This window comes from Protopterus annectens, chromosome 10.part0, assembly GCF_019279795.1.
Source record: "Protopterus annectens isolate FY-2018-M chromosome 10.part0, PAN1.0, whole genome shotgun sequence".
Lineage (NCBI taxonomy): Eukaryota > Metazoa > Chordata > Ceratodontiformes > Protopteridae > Protopterus > Protopterus annectens.
In genome coordinates, this window is record NC_056744.1 from 1,161,255,746 (window position 1) to 1,161,277,172 (window position 21,427).

Sequence of the window (21,427 nt, forward strand, 5' to 3'; positions counted from 1 at the left end):
CATATTAACACACTAATGTATTCACAATAACATAGAGGATTATGATTGGGTCTCTGAGAGTAACTGTATTATTATGTGCTTGAGACACGGATGTCGGGAAATTCATTTTGAGACAACATCAAGAGGTGAATCTTGGTATCTATTGAAAGAACACATAATAATAGGTTAGAAATGATGACCTGATCATAATTCTTGTTAGTGCCTGGATATTTATCTGCTCCATGTACTACTAGTGAAAGAAAGAAAGAATAACTTATAGTGTTTTACTGTCAAAGCCAGTACAGCACTTAGCAAGCACTGTCAGACAGATAGTGTCACACATCTTAAGTCAGGGCAAGATTTTGAGACAAAGTTAGAGACAGACTGCAGGCACATACAGCATGCAGAAAGAATGCTGTCATGAGTTAGGCTGCTCTTGTTTGCTGGCCTCTACTGTCAGTTCTTAGTACCTAGGTCCAGACCTGATGGATGTGGAGTTTCAACCAAGTTAAAGTGTTTTAGTTGTATAGGTTAGTGTTAATATTATCTCAGAAAGTCTTTCTATACTCAGGATAAGTTGAAAAGGTAAGACAGTGATGTTATTTTACTCCATTGGCTATATCTCCTGCAATATGAACATGCATTTCTTAATCATATTTTATTTTCTACTAAATCTCACAATTTTTCAAACATAAGGCTGCCACACTCCAGAAAATGTATAAAAGCCCACGCCTTATGTATCTCAGCTGAGTGTATATGCAATTTATATTAAGCTGCATACCACTTTGTCCAATGGGTACTAAGAACTGATCTATACAGTTATCTTTGCACAATCTATCACAACAAATCGTAAATACAAATGGATATCAAAGTTGGCATGCTGAAAAGATCACAAAGAAAAGTAAAGCAAGGTCTGTAGAGTATATAAGTGTTGTTTAGGAAGGGTGCATCCAGTACAGCATCTCTAACTAGATGCTGCCATCTTTGATTACATCTCATCACAAATCAAGGGGCGTGCATTCCCTCCCCATACAGTATTCTAGCACTGCACTTTCATTTATTTTATTTTATTTTATTTATTACATATAATTAACCAGATAAGTTGGCTCTTCCTATCATTGTGAAGCAGAATTCATCACATGTTGCATTCTTCACCCACTAATAGGGAACATGAGCTGGGGTTAGATCAGTGTGAGACAGGTTAGTTTTACCCTACTGATGATGCATTGTTGCGATAGTAATCCTGCTCAGTACAAGAGGAACCACAGGTTCAGACATTTGGTGTATGGACCCTTTTTAGCTACAACCCAGATCACTGAGGCAGCCACAATCTCTACTTAAAGTGTTGTATACAGAGACACATTCATTACACACGTGCTTGCTATTCATTAATGCAACTGTACAGAAATATTTCATATTCAGTGTTACAATTGTTGCAATGTGAAAATGTCATATTAAATAGAATTACCAATATCAGAAATCAGTATTTTATTAAACATTGTAAACTGACAGTTGAGAGATCAGTGACAAGTTACATTGTTTCGGGTCTGTATTATAAGAACGAAGTTTTAAATATTCAAACACCAAATGGGCGACACCAAATGGTCGAATATTTAAAACCTTGCAAGTGTGAACGGAAATCGCCGTAGGGAATTCTTCCCTTTACTTCAACATAGTGCAATCTCGGATTTGGTATATTTAAGTAGCGGGGGGTGTGGGGATTGCAGCAGGGGGTGCAGGGGGGCTTGCCCCCCTGCTCAGAGTGATCAGGTAGGTTTTTCTTTTGTTTTTATATTTTTTTATATTGGTTTCGATGTTTTACAACTTTGCCCATATGGTGTTCGAAGTTGTAAAACTTTGTTCTTATAATATAGAGCCCATTCTTTCTGACCAATAAGTAGAAGAAATTTGTTAAATTTAGAAATGTAGTTCTAGAAACCAACAATACCTCCGCAAGGTGAAAAACATAAAAAAATAGAGAATATAACAACTTAAATCCACCGACAAGCAAGACTGAGTCCAAAATTTGAAATTTATCATAACAAAACAATGACTGATTTAACACATTCAGCTTAAAACGTCTTCATCAGAATGGTTTCATTTTCACTTTCCATGCTTATATAACACTACACCACTCACATAAGTCACATGATAAGTCACATGCTAAGCATTAAAAGAGCTTTTAAAATTATTTACATCTTCTTAATCTATGACGTTTTCTTTAAAACACATTTGCAATTAATATTTCCATTCAAATTTGGAAAAAACACTAAAATTCAGTTTGATTTGATATTCCATTTTCTTATATTCTAGTTCATCATCCCTGTTAGTATTAAAAGCACTGCTAACATGATTTAATGCATAGAATATACATTTTTTAAAAACTAACATAAGTAACTGAGTGTTTAGACAATGCATTTAATGTGTCTTTTTCTTTATAGCTTAATAATGCTCATAAATACATTTGTACAGACTGTTTTACCAACACAGAATGCACTACATGTGATTCATTCTTTGTATACCACATATACTGAATTGCACATGGAATACACTAGACTTTGATAAGAAATGTTAGCTGAAATGTAAAAAAAAAAATGTGCTTTCTGAAAAGTGTTCATACATGGAACAAGAAGGAAACTTAAAGTTCCTTTCTTAACACTACTTCTGATGTCATTATTATAAAACCAGTGATTACTGTGTTAAAATAAGTTTCAAATTTTGGACTCAGTCTGGCTTCTTAGTGGATTTAAGGTGTTATTTTCTCTAAATTTAGAAATGTATAATAGTGATAGACAGATATTAAAATATTCAAATTAAAGCTACCATCAGGTTGAATTTACATCCATAGTACTGAGCAGTGTAGTATTCCAATCTTTGATGTAACACAATAGATTTTTAATACTGGGAAAACAAGAATGCGGTTCTATCATTGTCTCAGCATGAGTAAAGCCAAGCCAGCATCATTGCAATATTTGTTTGTTTAAAAATATATGGTTTAAGTTGTTGTTTTGAGCAGAGTCATGTCATTAATTTGTCTTATCTCCTTTAGGAAATCATTCCAAGAGGTTGCACTAGTTCAGAAACGGCTCTTTCAGAAGAATTAAGTTTAAAGGGTGGTCTGGCTAACACTGTTTGGACACTGTTATGTAATGAATATAGTTGTTCTGTTTCAGTTGGCTTTTTAGAGGTGGGCAATAGCTTCTATTAAGCAATTTATAGGTTAATTGTTTGGACACTGTTCTGTAATGAATATCATTGTTCTGTTTCAGATGGCTTCTTAGAGGTGGGCAATAACTTTTATTAAGCAATTTATAGGTTAATTTGTGTAATAATAGTGAAACTCTAGCCTAACCCCAAAGCCAATTACATTTTGATGTGGTAACACAGTGATATTCTCTTTGGAACATCAGATACACAGGTCTGAGTAATTTATTCTCTATGGTTCGATTAAGGAAGAGTTATGAGAAGATGGTAGAGCGACATCTGGGAACCCATATTCCAATCTGGACATTAATGTATTAATGGCAATACCATGTCTAAATTCTAAAGTTAAAACGTTAGAATGTTAGACCATTAGAAATTCTTTAGGAAGCCCTAAGCTGAGATAGCTCCATGTTAACAGTGGCTTTTTATATGTGTGTTAAAGTTTAGATCCTGACTGAGCACAAGACTTCAGTATTCATGCCATGTAGTAATGGATAGAGAGGTACCAGAGGATTAGTTATTTGATGGTCCTAGCATTTTCCAGTCATTGTAGAATATTAAAAAGCATAATGATTGTTTTAGAGGTGTTTATGATTAGTTATTATGCAGTTTCAGTTCAGGGAGAATGTTTTTTTTTTTTGTAAGTCAATGGCTATTGAAGCAGAATTTGTAATCAATATGTAATCTGTGTACAAAATGCAGGTAAGTTTAGGGATGTCCCATAGAAGTTAATTAAAGAACAGGGAAAACATAAGAGGCACTAATACTGAGCTTTGGTGGAATTCCATTTATGTTGTTCCAGTTTCAGACTGCATGTTACAGGGCATTACTCTGAAGGCTTGTACATTAAGAGAAACCATTAGCTAATCATTTTTCAAGCTGCACATTCATAGCAGGGATCACTGGCCTTGTTAATATGCCCATGTCCATAATATCATATATTTAATTTGATAATTCATAGCTAGCAGTAAGAATGCTATATTTTAACATGAAGCCAAACTGTCTGCCTGTATGTATCTCATATATTGCTATAGCCTCAATAACCGGCATATAGATACATTTTTCTAGGATTTCAGTAAGCATACACAAATTAAAATGAGTCTGTAATTAATGATGTACTCGGTGAAGGTATGCTGGGTAATGATATAATTACTGCATGTTTATAAGTATGTGGGATGCGGTTTGTTTTTAGGGACAGGCTGCATATAAAGGTTATGGTAGCAGGCATTCATTGCTCACTTCCAATATATCAGCATAGCATGATGAAACTTACCCCTTCACCTATCTAACCCTGAATTAACCATGTTGTTCAGCAAACATCATCGAAGGGAAATACTGTACCAACCAGCCTTCTCATATGATATTTCATTTTCTTATTTTATTCCAGTTTAGACTTCATTCACAGATTTCCACATATTATTGGAACACATCTACATGACATCCAGTGAATTGTGGATCTGTAAATGTATAATGCATGCTTTTAATTCAGCCACTCATTTTCACTAACCTACACAGATAGAAACAGAGACAGAAACAGAGACAGAGACCACAGAAAAGTACAGAAGGAATTATGAGTTTAATTTGGAAGGTAAAGTTATCTAAAGACACTGAGACAGAAGGAGACATCTGGGAAGCAACTGCATTTACCAGGCACTGAATATAGCAAATTATGACTGGGTCGCCAATCCTAACTGACTTATTATGTGTTTGAGATATGGATGCCAAGAAATCTACCTTGAAAACAAAGCTTGAGAGGTGAATTTCTTAGCATCCATGTTGAGAACAGTTTATTATCATTATGTCGAGTCACAGGTGGGTGACCCCACCTATATGATTCTTACATCCCGAACACTGGAATGTCGAACACCATTACCAACTGTCCAACCTTGCCTCCTTCTGGAGAACAGTTTACTATCATTACATTGAATCACAGGTGGGTGAGTCCACCTACATGATTCTTAGATCCCAAATGTTGGAATGTGGAACACCAACATTACCAACTGCCCAACCTTGCCTCCTTCTGGAGAACAGTTTACTATCAGTATGTTGAATCACAGGTGGGCAAGTCCTCCTGCACGATTCTTAAATTCCAAATGTCAGAATGTCAAGCATTGACATTACCAACTGTCCAACTTTGCCCCCTGCATGGTAACGCTTGTTCTGGATCCACAGCGGTAGGGAGTTTTTAGGTTCGATGTTTGTGTTGGGTATACTGGAATTTGGCATTCTGACTTTTGCTGAAGCACATTGACCATATGAAGACTGAACCGCTTGTGATTCAACATAATGATGTCGAGAATGCATAATAGTAAGTTAGGATCTGAGACCAAATCATAATTCTTTATAGTGCAAAAAGCTTTTTATCTGCTCCATGTTCTACAAGATAAAGTAAAAAAGAAGAAAAAAAAATGATGTGTTTTATCAGCTTTCAAAGCCATAAATCACTTAGTGAGTGCTGTTAGAAAGGCAGTGTAACTTAGTCCTTTATAGAAAGTGAGGACATGTTACTGATGAACAGCAAGCATAATGAGTATTTTATTCTGCTGTTGTCTTTTACTAGTCAGTACAGGCAGATTTTATTGCCGAGCGCTAGACCTAACCTTAACAAATTTAGCAGGGGGTGCTTAACATTTGTTAAGGTCAGGTCTCCCATCTCTCTGCAATGTAACTGATTAACTTTTTCAGAATATCAGAGGATAATCAGCACACTCCATGAACTACAAAACTGTAAACTATGGACAATATAATACAATATAACGCGAGTGCCTTGAATAATAACTCAGAGGATTTTAATACATCGTAGTTAATTATCATGCTGCTGAGAAAAGGCTCCTAAGCATTATTGATAATCTAAAACTTAATACATTTTATTCTGACACTAGCTGATTTTTTTTTTGATAACGAGGTAAATGCTTTTTTAAGATGCAATCAAAGATAACTCAAATTCAATAAGTTTTGAAATGGAGGCTGACAAACTCAGAACTATGGGATGAAGCATCTTAGTAATTCAATTTCATTAAACATCTGTTCTGAAACTAAACTTATATCAAATCATTTGGTTGATAATTAATTGGTTAATTCTGATTCCCTTATGCTGTGAGCTTTCAAGACTTGTATCTATATAGTACTGAATATGTTTGCTCCTGTTATAAGAGCTGCATATTTTTTTAATACAGGATACTGTTGTCCCAGTTGTATCATTAAGTCACAGTTACAAATTTTAATATATCAACTCTAACACATTTTAAGCAGTAATCCAATTTATCAAAATCAGTACCTGAATGTATTAGCTACTGACATTTTTATGAGGTAGGTATTGAAGTCACAAGTCTGCAAAGACATACAAAGTAAATAATCAGCATTATATGTATGTATATGTTAGTTGTTTTTCTAGAATATGCCTATAATACGCAGTTTTATTATGAACCAATGTTTTGTTTGGTTTGCTGTTTAAAGTAAATGTGCATTTTAAAAAGCAAATCTTCCAAGGTAGCCTCTACATTCTTTTACTCAATCTGTCCTCACTGGTTTGGTCTCACCATTGGGTGTGTGATGAAACATTCAGACTAGTGCTGGAAACCTATACACAGTCCATATCTCTCAACTGCATAGATTTCTGCAAAATGTCCAGATTTTTGATCCATTTTTTTCATAAAATTGCAGTTTTCTGGCAAATTAGTGGCAAATCATTAATGACTGAAGTTAAAAAATAACAGACGTTCGAGTTTTAGACTTCATACTATTCAGAAAATTCATGCTAATGTAAAATCTGGTATTCTATCAACTTTCTAAATTTGTAAGAGCAATATTTAAAAATTGTCCCTATTTTCGGGCCTTTGTCCCATTTTTATTTATAGCTTTGTCCAGATTTCTTGCTCTAACAGGTTGAGAGGTATGACAAGGTCTGCCTGAAAAACTGTAAGCATGCAGAAAGGCCCTGTAAGTTTGTAGGTAATCCACATGTCAAAATGTCCTGTAGACAGCACAAAGGATGGAAGCAGTATTGCATGAGAAATACTTATATTCAGATTAAGCATTCCAAACTAAGCTTAGAATGAAGTGAAAGAGGAGAATGTTGGTGGGACGATGCCTGTGACAGGGTCTGTGTTTTCTATCAGAGAAATGTATGTTGAAATGTAACTTTTTTCAATGATCTGGGAACAGTAAGTATTAGGAAAACAGTGTTATTAAAATGGGGGATAAACTACAAGTTGGTAATTTTTTGATAATGAGTCTAGTGAACTGAAACTGTAGCCATATCATAGAAGACAAAAAAATAGGATATAAGCAGGAATGGGTAAAGATAAGACATTGGGAGAAGATAAATGCATATATTGTCAAACATAAAACAAACAGTCTGTAGAAATCAGAAATACTGAATTAATCTAGGAATGGATTAGAAGGGAATACAAATGTGAGTATCTGGCTCATCCAAATTTACATGAGAATTAATTAAACAATGCAGTAGTATGAATATATAATATATAACTAAAGACCTGTAGACTTTGTAAAATTAAAGCTTTGATGTTCATTTACACAGAGGTAGCTTGGGACAGGGTATTATTTTATTTTTTATTAATTTATTTGTTTACCAGGTTAGTGTACTGATGCATGAGGACCCATTTCAGACCCCAAACCAGAGCATCAATCCAGTAAGACAGTGATTACAGCAATAAAAAATGTGCAAATTGTTAAGTAAAATATAAATGTTGAGTGCTTAATGCATACTAGTACAAATTACCTGAACACCATTGAAGGATTAAATATTAAACCACATAACTTATTAACTTATTGTTAGGGGACTGCAATTACCCAAGCATTGATTGGCACACTTACAATTCTTAAAATAGTTATGTTTAGCATTTCCTGGGCTTTTTACAAACCAATGCTCTCATGGAAATTGTAAAAACTACTCCATAGTGGCTGTAACATCCTTGTCCTGGTTCTTACTAACCTACTCCCTGCATTTACCCCTACCCTGCATCTCCTCATCCCTGCTTATGTCTGACCACAAAATGTAATTTTCTCTGTCAAGTCTAGTTGTTCTACCCCATAAACAAATAAACAATCTTTAAGGACTTCTCTAGGGCAAGCCCACTTCTGTTTTGTAGAAGGCTTATGAAAATTTCCCAACAATCCCTTGCAATTAGACCCGACTGAGAAGACTGCTGCAGTCACCTTTGACTTTTACCAGCACCTAAACAGCTGCATAGAAAAGTGATCTGCCCTAAATATAATGGTGGCATTTCTGCAATATCAGAAAGAAGATAATAAAAAGTTCCAAGAAACACTCATCCCCCTACCTGAAGACCACCTTGAAACATTCCAGCAAAGAAGTTAAGAGCAGTATTAGAAAATGGAAAGCAGAAAATAAACTTAAAGTTGACAACAAAAGCAATGGAAACTGCAGATCTTGCTTCAGCTAAGTCAGAACATAATGGATAATATCCAACAATGCACTGGGCTCATCCATACTAATATTACACACTTGGATACCAAAGATATACCCTATATATAAGCAGGCAAATTTAGTGCTAACTTTACCCCACTTACCTAGACTATTGCTGCCACTACCCTGAAAATTTAGTTTCTCTTGAAATAACCTTGGAATAAGTAATAGAATCTCTGGCAAACACTAAAAATACTTTCATAGGACCAGGCATCATATCAGGTTGCATTCTTATCACTGCCTAATATGTGGAAAACAGCCACTGTGACTCCTTACACAACAACGGATATTTCACAGACCCAGATAATGATAAATCCATCAACCTTATCACCCTTATATACAAAGCCATGGAACATATCATAGCAGAACTTATTTATGCAGATATAGCAACTTAACTGAACTAATCTCCACTCGGTTTGATTTATAAACAGCAGGTCCTGCTTACTGAACATAGTAAAATTATTTGATAATGTTACAGAAGCTGTGGACAGTGGTCATTTTGTGCACACTGCTTATTTTGACCTGATCAAGTCTTTTGATACTATTTCTCATGCTGGATTTATTAAGAAATTAATTAAACATTAACAATTAAACAAATTTAGTGAAAACCCCTATGTTGTCCACTGAGTTGCAAATTGGCTATCCAATATGTCACAGGTTATGAAAATTGCCAGTGCACTTACTGAATGTAAAACTGTAACAATGGGGCTGCCAGAGGGATCCATGCTAGACCCTCTCTTGTTTATCATTTATTTTGCAGACATCTAAGCAAATAACCTAGAAGGGTGGTTAACTAATTTTGTTGATGAATATAAGTAGGGTATTGCTATCTGCTCATTCAATGATACTAAAGATCTCTGGCAACAGCACAAACCTTGGTAAAATGAAAATGGTCAAAAGTGAAATGCAAAAAAGTGCAAAGTAATAGCATTCAGCAGAAAAGTTGCTCCCATATCAAATGTCATAAATGGTACTCCTCTTCAAACATAGACAGTCATAAGAGACTTCTCTTATTTGATCATGTTTCCACCACAGTAAAGAGTTTTTCTGCCTGACTCAGTTAGTTATCAAGGGAATATCTGAAAGAACCAAAGAAGTTATCCTATCTCCATATTCTTTCCTCATCAGACCCATCATCGAATATATTTCCCTCTTTGGTATGTATAAACCTGAGTATTTCGCTCAATGGGAAAAGTCAAAAAGAGTTTCAATGAAGAAAATGAAAGGTCTTGAATCCTTTAAGTTTCTCAAAAGATCTGTACAACTCTTTCTATACTCAGTAGCCTACTAGCTTCTGTGAGATGATGTGTCTAGCTTTACAAGCCATGAAATACCCAATTATATTCGACTGCCTATTTCTTTGAAAACTATTGTGTCTACAGACACTCAAACTAGCGACTGAAATCACACCTAAATGTAAACAAGACTCACTGGATAGGTAGTTTCCTAACACAGTGTATTTCCAACCTATGGAATAAGTTGCAATTACAAGTCAAACAAAGTACTACAATGACTGGATGAGTAGATACAAATGTATACCAGGTTTACCATGTAAGAACTTGCTCATTTGGGGATTTAAGCAGTGTTAAGTGGCTGCCAAGAGTGATAAGACATGTTTAAGTTTCTCCACTTAAAGGTATACATGCTGAGGCATCTTATGGTTACCATGATCTCTTGCCTGGTGTAATTCCTATGTTCCTATATTACTATGTTCCTAGTAATACATTAGTTCAATTGAGATAGAAACAATCCACAATTTGACTTACACTTAAAATAGGTATTTACAAAAAGAACCAATTTATGAGTTGCAAGAGTTCGAAACTTATGCATAACGTGGAGAAGTGTGGAGTTGGTGGGTAGTGGGACAGAAATAGAAATTGGGAGTTGTGATTAAGAGATGGTTGCAATTTCATTAAGGTAAGATGTAAAATGAAACCTTAAGTTTGACAGAGTTTGAGTTTCTGATGCTGGCGAGGGTATCCTGAGCTTTATGACCTAAGATAAAGGCATGATTACAATAGACTAAGTTATTGTCAAGCTGTTCTAAATTTAGGACTCTATCAGTGTGTGATCTTAGGGTGTAGCTTGATGGGTTGAGCTACAAGTTGAAGATAGCTATAGGGTATTTCACTTGAGGATTTTAATAAGTGTTATAAGAAAAAGATTTGCAATTTCTTTCACAGAAAGCCAGAGAGAGTGATAAAGGCTTCTAAACTTATGTTCAAATTCTGGTGATAGCAGCAGACTTTCTTGGACAGAATTTGAAATGTATAGAAATTTTTGTTGACAGAGCTGTGCAAAGAGAAAAATCTATATTCTAGTTGGGCAGGAAATTCCTCTACCAATGGTTAAGTAACCTTTGGGTGTAAGATATCAGGAGATGCTTCTACCTATAAACAGAGTTTGGTTAATCTTGGATTTAATGACATTACCATTTGAAGTCATGGAGAGGGATTGGTTGAACTGGAGACCTAAGTAATTAATTATGGAAATAAGTCAAAGTGATGCTGAGAAGGGTAAAATATATTAAATGAGGATAATTTAAAGTCTGAAAAGGTTACAAAACAGTATATTTAGCCTCATTCCTGTTTACAATGAGTTGCTTTTCCTGTAGTGAGGTAAACTACTTGAAAAGGTCCTGAGGGAATTAAGTTGTAATACTAGTAAGGAGAATCCAAAGCTGCCAAATGTGAGGTCACTGGCATATATAACAATGTAGGATAGGCCAAGGTAGGTAGGAATTAATAAAAAAGAGACATGAAGGGCCCAAAGATGGAGTCTTGGCCTACAACATAGTGAATGGGTCAGGAAAGACGTGGGATATGACCTGTATCCAGAATGATCTGTTATATATATATATATATATATATATATATATATATATATATATATATATATACATATATAGAGAGAGAGAGAATTAGTGGCTTCACTGAAGAAACTGGCAGATTGCAGGGTGTTAAGGAGAAGGTGGTGATTGACTGAATGAAAGGCTTTGTAAAGTCAATAAAGAGAGTACGTGAAAGGAGGCCTTGATCCATTGCTGACAGAATAGAATCATTTGAGTGAGAAGAGGCAGCAGTTCTGGTACTTCTTCCAGTAGTATACCTATTTTGAAATCTGGAGAGAATATGGTAGGGATTGAGAAATTCAGATACCTGTGGGCAGACAGCTTTTTTCAAGAAGTTTGGCAGGGAAGCAGAGAATTGTAATTGGGTGACAGTCAAAAGTGTTGAGGGGAATTTAATTTTAAGCAGAGGAAAATTACAGCTTACTTTCACGGACTAGGAAAGCAGCAATGGCAGAGTGATTGGTTTAGAAGATACCATTGAGTGTGAGAAATATAATCCTTATATGGCTTGGGAAACCAGGAGCAAAGTTTATCAGATCTTGGTTGACCATGGGTAAGATGTTTATCAGTCGTCTTCATGTAATGTGTATGGGAAATTTTCTTTAAGTGGAAGGGTGAGGTTTAACGGTTAGAATTGCAATGTCATTTTTTTATAGCAGGAGATGTAAAACAGAACTTAGTTCTATACATGTAAATTCAGCACACTATCTGTCTCTCTTTCTGTCTCTCTCTCTCTCTCTCTCTCTTTTATTTCTATGCATGTAGATACTGTGTTGAATGATATCATGCAAAAAATGTTATGTTTTATTGATGATTCTTGGAAATTTGTAGATTATATAAGAGGTTATCCAATAACTAGCAAATAAAAGGGCTGATATAATGGTTATTTACCTAACAGATACAAAGTACAGGGTTTGATTCTCACCTTGGGAAAATTGGTGAGGCTTAAAATGGCCCACAAGGTCAGCTGGCCTAATTCTTAATCAGAAGGAAGTTGACATAACCGTTACAATATTTGTCTTACAGACCCAAGGTGCAGGGTTTGATTCTCATATAGGGAAGGTGGCATAATGGTTAAGGTGCTTACCTTACAGACACTTAGGTGCAGGGTTTGACTCAAACATGAGGTAACAGGCTAGGCTTAAAATGGTCCCCAAAGGCAGTTAGTCTAGTACTAATCTATGAACCTCTCTATTTTTAGTGAATATTGAAACTTTATCTACTTTTGTTTTACAAGATGTTGGTATTGAGAATGTTGGGGAGTTCTTAGGTTTCCATGTAGATTATTCTACTGCAAAAGGTAACACTTTGTGTTTATTATTAGATTTAATGTTGATTTTATTCAAGAGCAGGAACTGGATAATTTCTGTAATGTTGCTTAGGTTATATGATATATAGCAATATATTTGAAGTATAATGTTTGTAAACCTGAACTTGTTAATACAGTTTGATTACTTTTACTTAAATGTAAATTTGCCTGTGTCACAAGTAATAATTTAATAAAGGTGTTAAGAAAAGGAATTCATGCAAGGGGTACTGATGGGAGTTATGTTCGCTCCTTCATATGCCAATATAATATCACTTAACTGAGGGTATGCAGTTTTAAATAATTATACTTCATGTAAACATCTAAGATTTTACAAATATTTTATTGATATTTTTTTGCATGGAATAGAGATGTTTCCTTAATTGATTATTTTATACAGGATTTGAATGACAGTACTGATTATTTATGCATTTCAGTAGAAGAGAAGGTCTAGTCAGTAAATTATTTAGATGCCCACATGAGCTTTGATATCATAGATGAGGTTTTTAACAGTGTATTATTCAGTAAACATATAACTGTAAACATATAACTGTAAATTATTATCTCCAGCTTAGTGACCAACCAGGTTACATGAAATACAATAGCATGAGGGGGAAAATTCATCAGACCCTGAATACTTTGTTACCAGACAATGTTTTTAATGAAGAGAGAAGTACTTCAATTAAACACTTCTAGAGAGAGAGGGCATTATAAACCTAAAATACAGTGTGTTGCTGATGAAATTTCTGGATGGAATACAAGTGCAGCTTAAAAAATAAGCTTTCCAGTCCATAGATGTGTGAATAGTAATTCTATAATATCTATGATTGTTTAATTGAAAAATAATCTCAGCAGTTATTTGGTTGAGGTAATATGTTCATACCTCAATGTTTTTCCAAAGGAAATAGAAATATGCAGGATATTTTGCAGTGTCAGTGGAGTATGTTCAACAACAAGTTTATCAATACATGAGGGTACTTTAGTTGTGGAGACCCCAAGTGTTAGAGTATGGGAGTAACAGGTTCAGGTGTCTAGTCAGTGAGACATTTCCCTGAGACACATTTGGTGGAGGACACATGGCTGAAGTGACGTTCAGCTGCAGAGAAATATTACTGTTGCAAATTTCCTGTGGGCAAAAAGAAGCAGACACTGTCATGTCCACAGCTTTAATAACCAAGCGCATGAGGCCAGAAGAAGTAATGAGTGTTGTGCTCAGACTACAGAACATGCTTATGTAGCTACAATATGTAGCAGTGTGCTACAGCATGGAGAAGTAGTGTATGCTGATATAGTCACACTTATGCTCCAGTATGAAATTTTAGGTAATGTTTCATAGACACTGTGAAGGGGGCAGTGGTCCACACACACCATTTACAAAGACACTGCCAATTGTCCACTGCATTTTACTGCCACTGACATGCCCAGTGGCCAGCCTGCTACACTGCCTGCTGTCTCATTTTGCCTTGGACACCCCCCCCCCCCTGTTAATTTGGTTAATGAAGTTATGGGCTTGGCACCACATTCTCCTTTCTGCCCACAGGGAATGCACAGCAGCCATATTTCTCTGCAGCCGAATGTTACTTCAACCATGTGTCCCCAACCAAATGTACCACAGGGAAATGTTTGACTGCCTAGGTGTCTGAATTTTTTTTTTTTTTATACAGGAAGGACTAAAAGGAAGATTTTTGAATGAATTTAGGTGCATGTTTATGCTGTTAAAGAGAAAGATGCAAACAATGCCTTACGTAAACATAGTTTGGTCTGTGAACATTTTTAACTTTTTTTTATTTGTAGTCCTAGATTGTGTAATTGATGATGGCTGATGGCAAGTTATGAATATCAGACTGGATGTTAAAGAACTGAAATTATAGCTGTAATTGAACACTGCTAATAGTCCAGGTTTGAATAAAAGTGCTAGTGTTAAATGCTATTTAAAGTCATTGCCTGCAAGAAAATAAGGCAGCTGATATCAACTGATTACCTTGGTGATCATTAGGCATGCAATGCTTGTGAAACAGCTATTTATTTCAGATGTAGACTGTTTTTAATCAGATCTGGTGAAGTTGATATCATGAACATTAAAAAAAGTGCTTTGAATTTAGTAAAGGCTTGTGTGTCTCTATTTCTTGAAATATTTTTGGCTTGTTTAACCTCATTTTAATTATCCTATTATCTCACATTTTTCTAAATCACATCAGTTATTTTACTTATACATTTTAATCAGTCCTCCATCCTTTAGGGTCACTTCAAATTCGTTAATGTCCTGGATTATTATCACCACCTCTTTTGTTGCAGTTTTTTTCTTCCATTTCCTAATGAAGGCTTTTTCTTTTGGCTGCTACCTTTATTAATGCCACTAATGCCTTACTATATCCTGATACTTCCATTTCTGCATCCCAGCTTAGCAGCATCAGTTAGCTTTTTAACTGTACATCTGGGATTAATATTTTCCAGCATCTCCTACAGGATCTATCTAAATTCTAAAAGCTCCATACAACTCCAGAATACATGTTGCCAATTTCCACTTTCAGCCATAGTGTTCCCCCAGTACTCTAATCAACCTATGTGAACGTTCTTTATAATTTAATAGGTGTATAAAATACCTCTGAAAGCATTTCTGTGCAAAAAATTTAAACTTTCTTCATGTATTTACATATATTGGGGCAATACATAAATCTATGCATTGTCCTTAGGTTATCTGGCATTCTAGTTCAGTCTCATCTTCTCTCCTTGGACCTCATAGTTGTCAATTAAAATTTCATATGGTCTGGTTATCATTTTTAGATTTGATGATATACTGTTTCTTGCCTGCATTGCTGTAACTTGGTTTTCTCTTTGTCTTCTTTTTGTCCTACTTGCCACTGCCAGAATTCCATTACCAATACCATATGTGCCGATATGCTCTCTTCTCTGGAGTCCAGACTCCTTTAGGACATTTTCTCATTTCTTTATTCCTCCCCTTTGTGTCACATGGTCCCAACAGCTTGTTTCATGTTTAACACCCCTCATCTTTTTGCAGTTGTTTCCTTGTTTTTGTTCTCCCTTCTATGGCCTATTTTACGCATCCCTTCATATTCTCCTTATTTTTTCCATTAAACATTTTACAAGCCTGTCCCTTTCTTTCTTTTTTTTTTTCCATTTGGAGCCAAAACTCTATTCTTATCATTTCATCCTCCTAATCCACCCCTCCTGTACTTGCATCATTTGTTTCCATATAAGAATACATACTATTTTCTCTTAATAAGCTAGCCTTACTTGTGTAGCCAAATAATTATATTTTAACTACAGGACCTCTAATTCTCCCTGACTCACCCTGGATATTAATTTTCCCAGTGTATCATGGGTATTTTATTTAAAAAAAATCCTTTATTTCCTTCACGTTCTCTTGTCCGGTTCAGCAGAATATGTCTGTCCTGTGCATAACATTGAGTACCACAAAGTTCCTCAGAGCTTGTAGTTTACTATCTTTATCCAAATGCATCATCCCCCACACTTAATTCTGCTGATTAGTTTTTGTTTGCTCTATGTTATTTTTTATTTAAATACATAAATATCTCATTTTTATGGCACCATAAAAAGTGTATGCTTGTACCAACTCATGACTCAGTCAGAGCATAATTCAACACCATCATCTTTGTGCTCTTTACAATAATTTTGTATCTTTCTATTTTTAGACATTGTTTCACCAGATAAGATATTCTAAGTATAACCTTTTGTAGGTTGAAAACATACAATAATGTATCTTCTGTAAATGTTACCATCTTTTCTTGATGCCTATATCATTCCCAGCCTTGGATTTTAAAGTTTCTTAACTTAATTGCTAATGGTTCTAAGCACACTGTGAAAAGCAAAGGGGGAGGGAGTGGGTACCCTTACCTGGTATTTCTAGATAGTTTAGACTTATTTGAAAGAGACCCCCCTCCATTAACACATGCTTCTTCTCCTGTATATATTCAGGTTAATAATTCTCCCCAGTTCATTGCAGGTCCAAGCTGTAGCATTACTTTGCTGAAGAATTCCCAGCTGACTTTGTCAAATGCCTTCTTTGCATCCAACCCAATTAATATTAAACTATATTTCAAGTGCTCTGTTTGCTTTTGTATCATTAATGTCTTGTTAGTATTACTACATGCTTGTTTCCTTCAATAAATCCACCCTGCCTATGTAACAATAATTCAGATTCCTGTTCTATGAAAATTCAGTAAAATCTTTTCAGTAAAAAATAAATCCACTTTAGTCTAAAATAATGATTTCTGGAAGTTTATTGTGACAGTCACTTTGGTAATGCCATCATAAATATTTTATAATATTGAAGTAACACTTTAATTGGCCTATATGACACAGGATCAACTAGGACTTTCATAAATTTTTGCTTATAATAAAAAATATCACAGGCTGCCTATATAGTCTGTTGAGATATGAAGCCCCTGGGACAGGGGAAATAGAATTACAAAAGAAATGTGGTGAGCTTAGAACTGATATCAGTAAGAGCATTGCTTAGACCAAACTGCTAATCAGACTACCAGCTGGGGAGAGAGAGCATTTCTCATCTGTAGGATAAAAAATAACCTCCTAATGGTAAAAACAGGAGCCAGAACTGAAAAAGGATGGTAGGAAAAAAATGCTATTAGTGACAACAGGAAGCCTTGGCTAATAGATTACCCAGAATAATTGGAAGAGATGTGAATACCTCCAAGATCTTTTCCCTGTATATTCAGGCAAAATTAACATGAGGCAGTACATACCCAAGCAGGCAGCAGGCAATAGACCACATTCTATAGTCATATGAATGATTCAGATAATGCAGAATGGGCTATTGCAGTAAGAGACATGCAATATTTCATAACGTCAAATACATTGTGATAAACATAATGAAGGTAGTCCACCAAGATAAGTTATTTTTCTGACGTTTTGCTGTTTTTAACTGATATGAAATCTGGGTGTTTGCTCTCATACAAAAGTTTGTGCCCTATATGCAATGCAATAAAATAATGTTAGCAGCAATGAGCTGAGTTGACTGTGACTGATGTTACCTACTGTACACTGAGGCTGAAAATATAGCGCTAACTGTATCCCTCTCTCCACCCAACTTGTCCCTTAAGATATACCTGAAACTGCCTCAACTCCAAGACCAAGTCCTAAAAGTGCTATGAATGCTAAAAATACTGCACCATTGGGTCCTGACAATATCCATGGATGCAAATTAAACAGCATGAAGCACTATTTAGCCACACCCCTATCAACATTGTTCAGTTTCATCCTCCATACAGGTTTTGTACCAAGTGAATAGAGAACAGCTGCTGTCATTCCCCTGCATGAGGGAGGACCTTCCACAGGCCAAGGCAATTGCAAACCCATAAGACTGACCTGCCTCATAGACAAAGGCATGGAATTAATCAATGAGGATATAAGGAACCTCCAAACACTGCACCCATCTCAGTTTGGATTCATCGAGGGCTCATCATACTTAGTCAACCGGGTGGATTTTTTTAAAAAGGTCGCCAAAGCAATGGATGATGGCAAAATGGTACACATTGAATACATCAACCTGGCCAAAGCTTTTATTTCCCACTCAAGCATAGTAGAAAAGCTACATAACCTGGGAATAACCCCCTGTGTCACCCATTGTATTGCCAACTAACCAACAAACAGGATGCAGGAAATCAAAATAGGGGAAGCTAATTACCATACCTCCCAACTGTACCGAATTACTCAGTAAAAAACGAGTTTTTGGGTTAAATAATGGGGTGCCACGATTCCCGAGTGGCACCCCTTCATTTCCGATTTATTTTTAAACATTTATTTAAAAATTTTCAGTTTCGCTGATGTCATCATGTATGCGATGACATCAGCAATGTCAGCTCTGCCAACCAGTCGGAATTCATCTCAAGCCCACGCAGGGCACGTATTTCTGGCAAACGCGAGCAAGAACTGTTTGGATTTATTTATTCTGCTGCTGCTGGCTTCTCTTTAGTGTGGAGAGCTGCTCTGCTTGGATTTAAACACGAACAGGAACTGTTTGGACGGCTTCTCTTTAGCGCCCCATAGAGAAGTACTCTGCTTGGATGTATTTATTCTGCTGCTTAGCGTGGAGATTTATTTATTCTGTCATGAGCAGATTATGCTGGCTGGAAATGGAGGTAAGTCATGTGTGTGTGTGTGTGTGTGTGTGTGTGTGTGTGTGTGTGTGTGTGTGTGTGTGTGTGTGCAGAGTCTAGGGCAAAAAAGACTAAGGGTTATTTATTGCTTTATGTGCGTGCGAGAGCTCAGAGAAACTTTTAAGATGAAAAGAGGGCTCAGTGTCTGTTATTCTAAAAGTGTATTAATTCTGGTTTAAGCACTTGGGCTTTCAGGCCAGTTATTTTACATTAAGAGGGTTCGTGGTCTGCACTCTTGTGGGAGGAGAGGCTGGACTCTGCCCTTCTGAGCTGGGAATTTCTGGTTGAAGGCTTATAGTGCATGCATATCTGAACTGCTTCTTACTGAAGTTGGTGCACCTTGTTTGCTGTGGCATAGACTGGATTCGGGCCTGCTGGATCTAGCTTTGTTTGTGTAACTTGAGCACTAATCCAGGCATTCTCTAAAGTATTCAATTGTATTTATTACTGCTTGGTAGTAACTTGATTAAAGTGTAGCTATCATTCTAAGTCTTTTGGATTAAGCACTTGGGCTTCAGACCAGTTGTTTTACATTAAGGAAGGTTTGTGGCATGCACTGTGGTGGCAGGACAGGTAGCTTTCATCCTTCTAAGTTGGGAACTGCTGATTGAGAGCCCAGTGTCTGTTATTCTTAAAGTGTATTAGTTCTGGTTTAAGCACTTGGGCTTCAGGCCAGTTATTTTACATTAAGAAGGTTTGTGGTCTGCACTCTTGTTGGAGAAGAGGCTGGACTCTGCCCTTCTGAGCTGGGAATTTCTGGTTAAAGGTTTATAGTGCCTGAATATTTGAACTGTATCTTACTGAAATTGGTACACCTTGTTTGCTGTAGCATAGACTAGATCCAGGCCTGCTGAATCTAGCTTTGTTTATATGCTTGTTGTTTGTTTGCTTGTTATTTCCCTGGAACGCTAATTCCACCTAATACGTGACTTCCCAGCGCTTCTGTGGATCACTAGTGATATCTGCATTGCTTACTGTACTTATTTCCTTGTTTCACTTGAAAGAAAGTTACTGTCTGTCGTTTTTGCATTTAAGTTACCTGTAACACATTGCACTTAAGTTACCTGGCACTTGCTCACTAAAGCAATTATATAAGTCAGCACTAAAAATTAAAAGCACTACACCCTCACTCCCCACTGGCCCTGGTTTTCAATTATTAAGGAATTTCCAATATTATTCTAGCATGTCCAAAGGTCAGTTGTCAATCTCCTCTCCAGTCCAGCTGGTGAATCTGGGAATCTTGAGGCAATGTTACAACTGCCTCATGTACACAGACAACCCTCTCCTCCTCCCAACAAATTCCAACACATGTGAGAGATGCAACCATATAGCCAAACTGGAGGCTAAGCTCTCTCAACTCAGTACTGGCATAACCAGTCAGGAGGAGAAGGAAACCACACTCACTACAATTCCAGTCTCACATAGACCTACCACGACAGCAAACCAAACACATAATCACACAAAAACATACTGAGGCTCTAAATAAAGATCTGCCGAAGCAGCAGAGACCTCCAAAGCAGACACCCAAGCAGCCGCTACCCCAAAACAAAACACGTGCAACACACATCTCACAAAGCCAGTGTGCCAAACAGTCACAGCCCTTAAGACTAAACAACACACCTGATACACTTGTAATAGGTGACTCTATCGTCAGGCACACTGACGTCCCGCTCACCAGGCTGAACAAGGAGAGGGTCACGGTGAGCAGCCTGTCGGGCGCTAGGATCCACCACATAACACAAGCACTCAGGTCACTCCAAGGCAAGTACAAATATGACTCAGTCATTTTCCATGCTGGTGTGAATGACCTGAGATGTACCTCCCTGGACTACATGAAAAGAGACATAAAGGAGCTCTCTGAGCATGTAGCCCAGGCCGGTATGACCCTGACCTTGAGTAGCATCTTACCCTCACCAAGAATGATGCCACAATATGAAGACAAGATGATCAATTTCAACAATTGGCTTAAGTACTGGTGTCATTCAAAGGGGATCCAATGCCTGTCAGCTTGGGATGATATGCTCGACAAGCCACGATGCTTCGCTAGGGACGGCTTGCACCTGTCACCCTGGGCTTTCGGATATTGGCAAAGGCTCTTGCTACCCCCATAGTGCCTTTTTTAGGCAAGGCTCAAAAGACAAACCCACTTCCATAGGTATCACAAGGGATAAGAAACTAAGAGTAATGCTACTCAACGCCAGAAGTCTAAACCTCAAGATGCACTTTTCGAAACTCTCCTTAGCATGGAGAACATCGATATCTGTGCAGTAACAGAAACCTGGTTCAGGGCTCCCGAGAGCACCCCAGCACTACCAGGTTATACCTCATACCATGCTTTTTGGCCCCAAAACTTGGACCGAACCACAAAAGGAGGGGAGTATCGATATTCATCAAAGATACCCACACCTCCTGGTTGGTGGCAAAGCACGAAGCATCAGAGACTATCCATGTGCAACTAACAGTGGGTAAAACTACCTTCC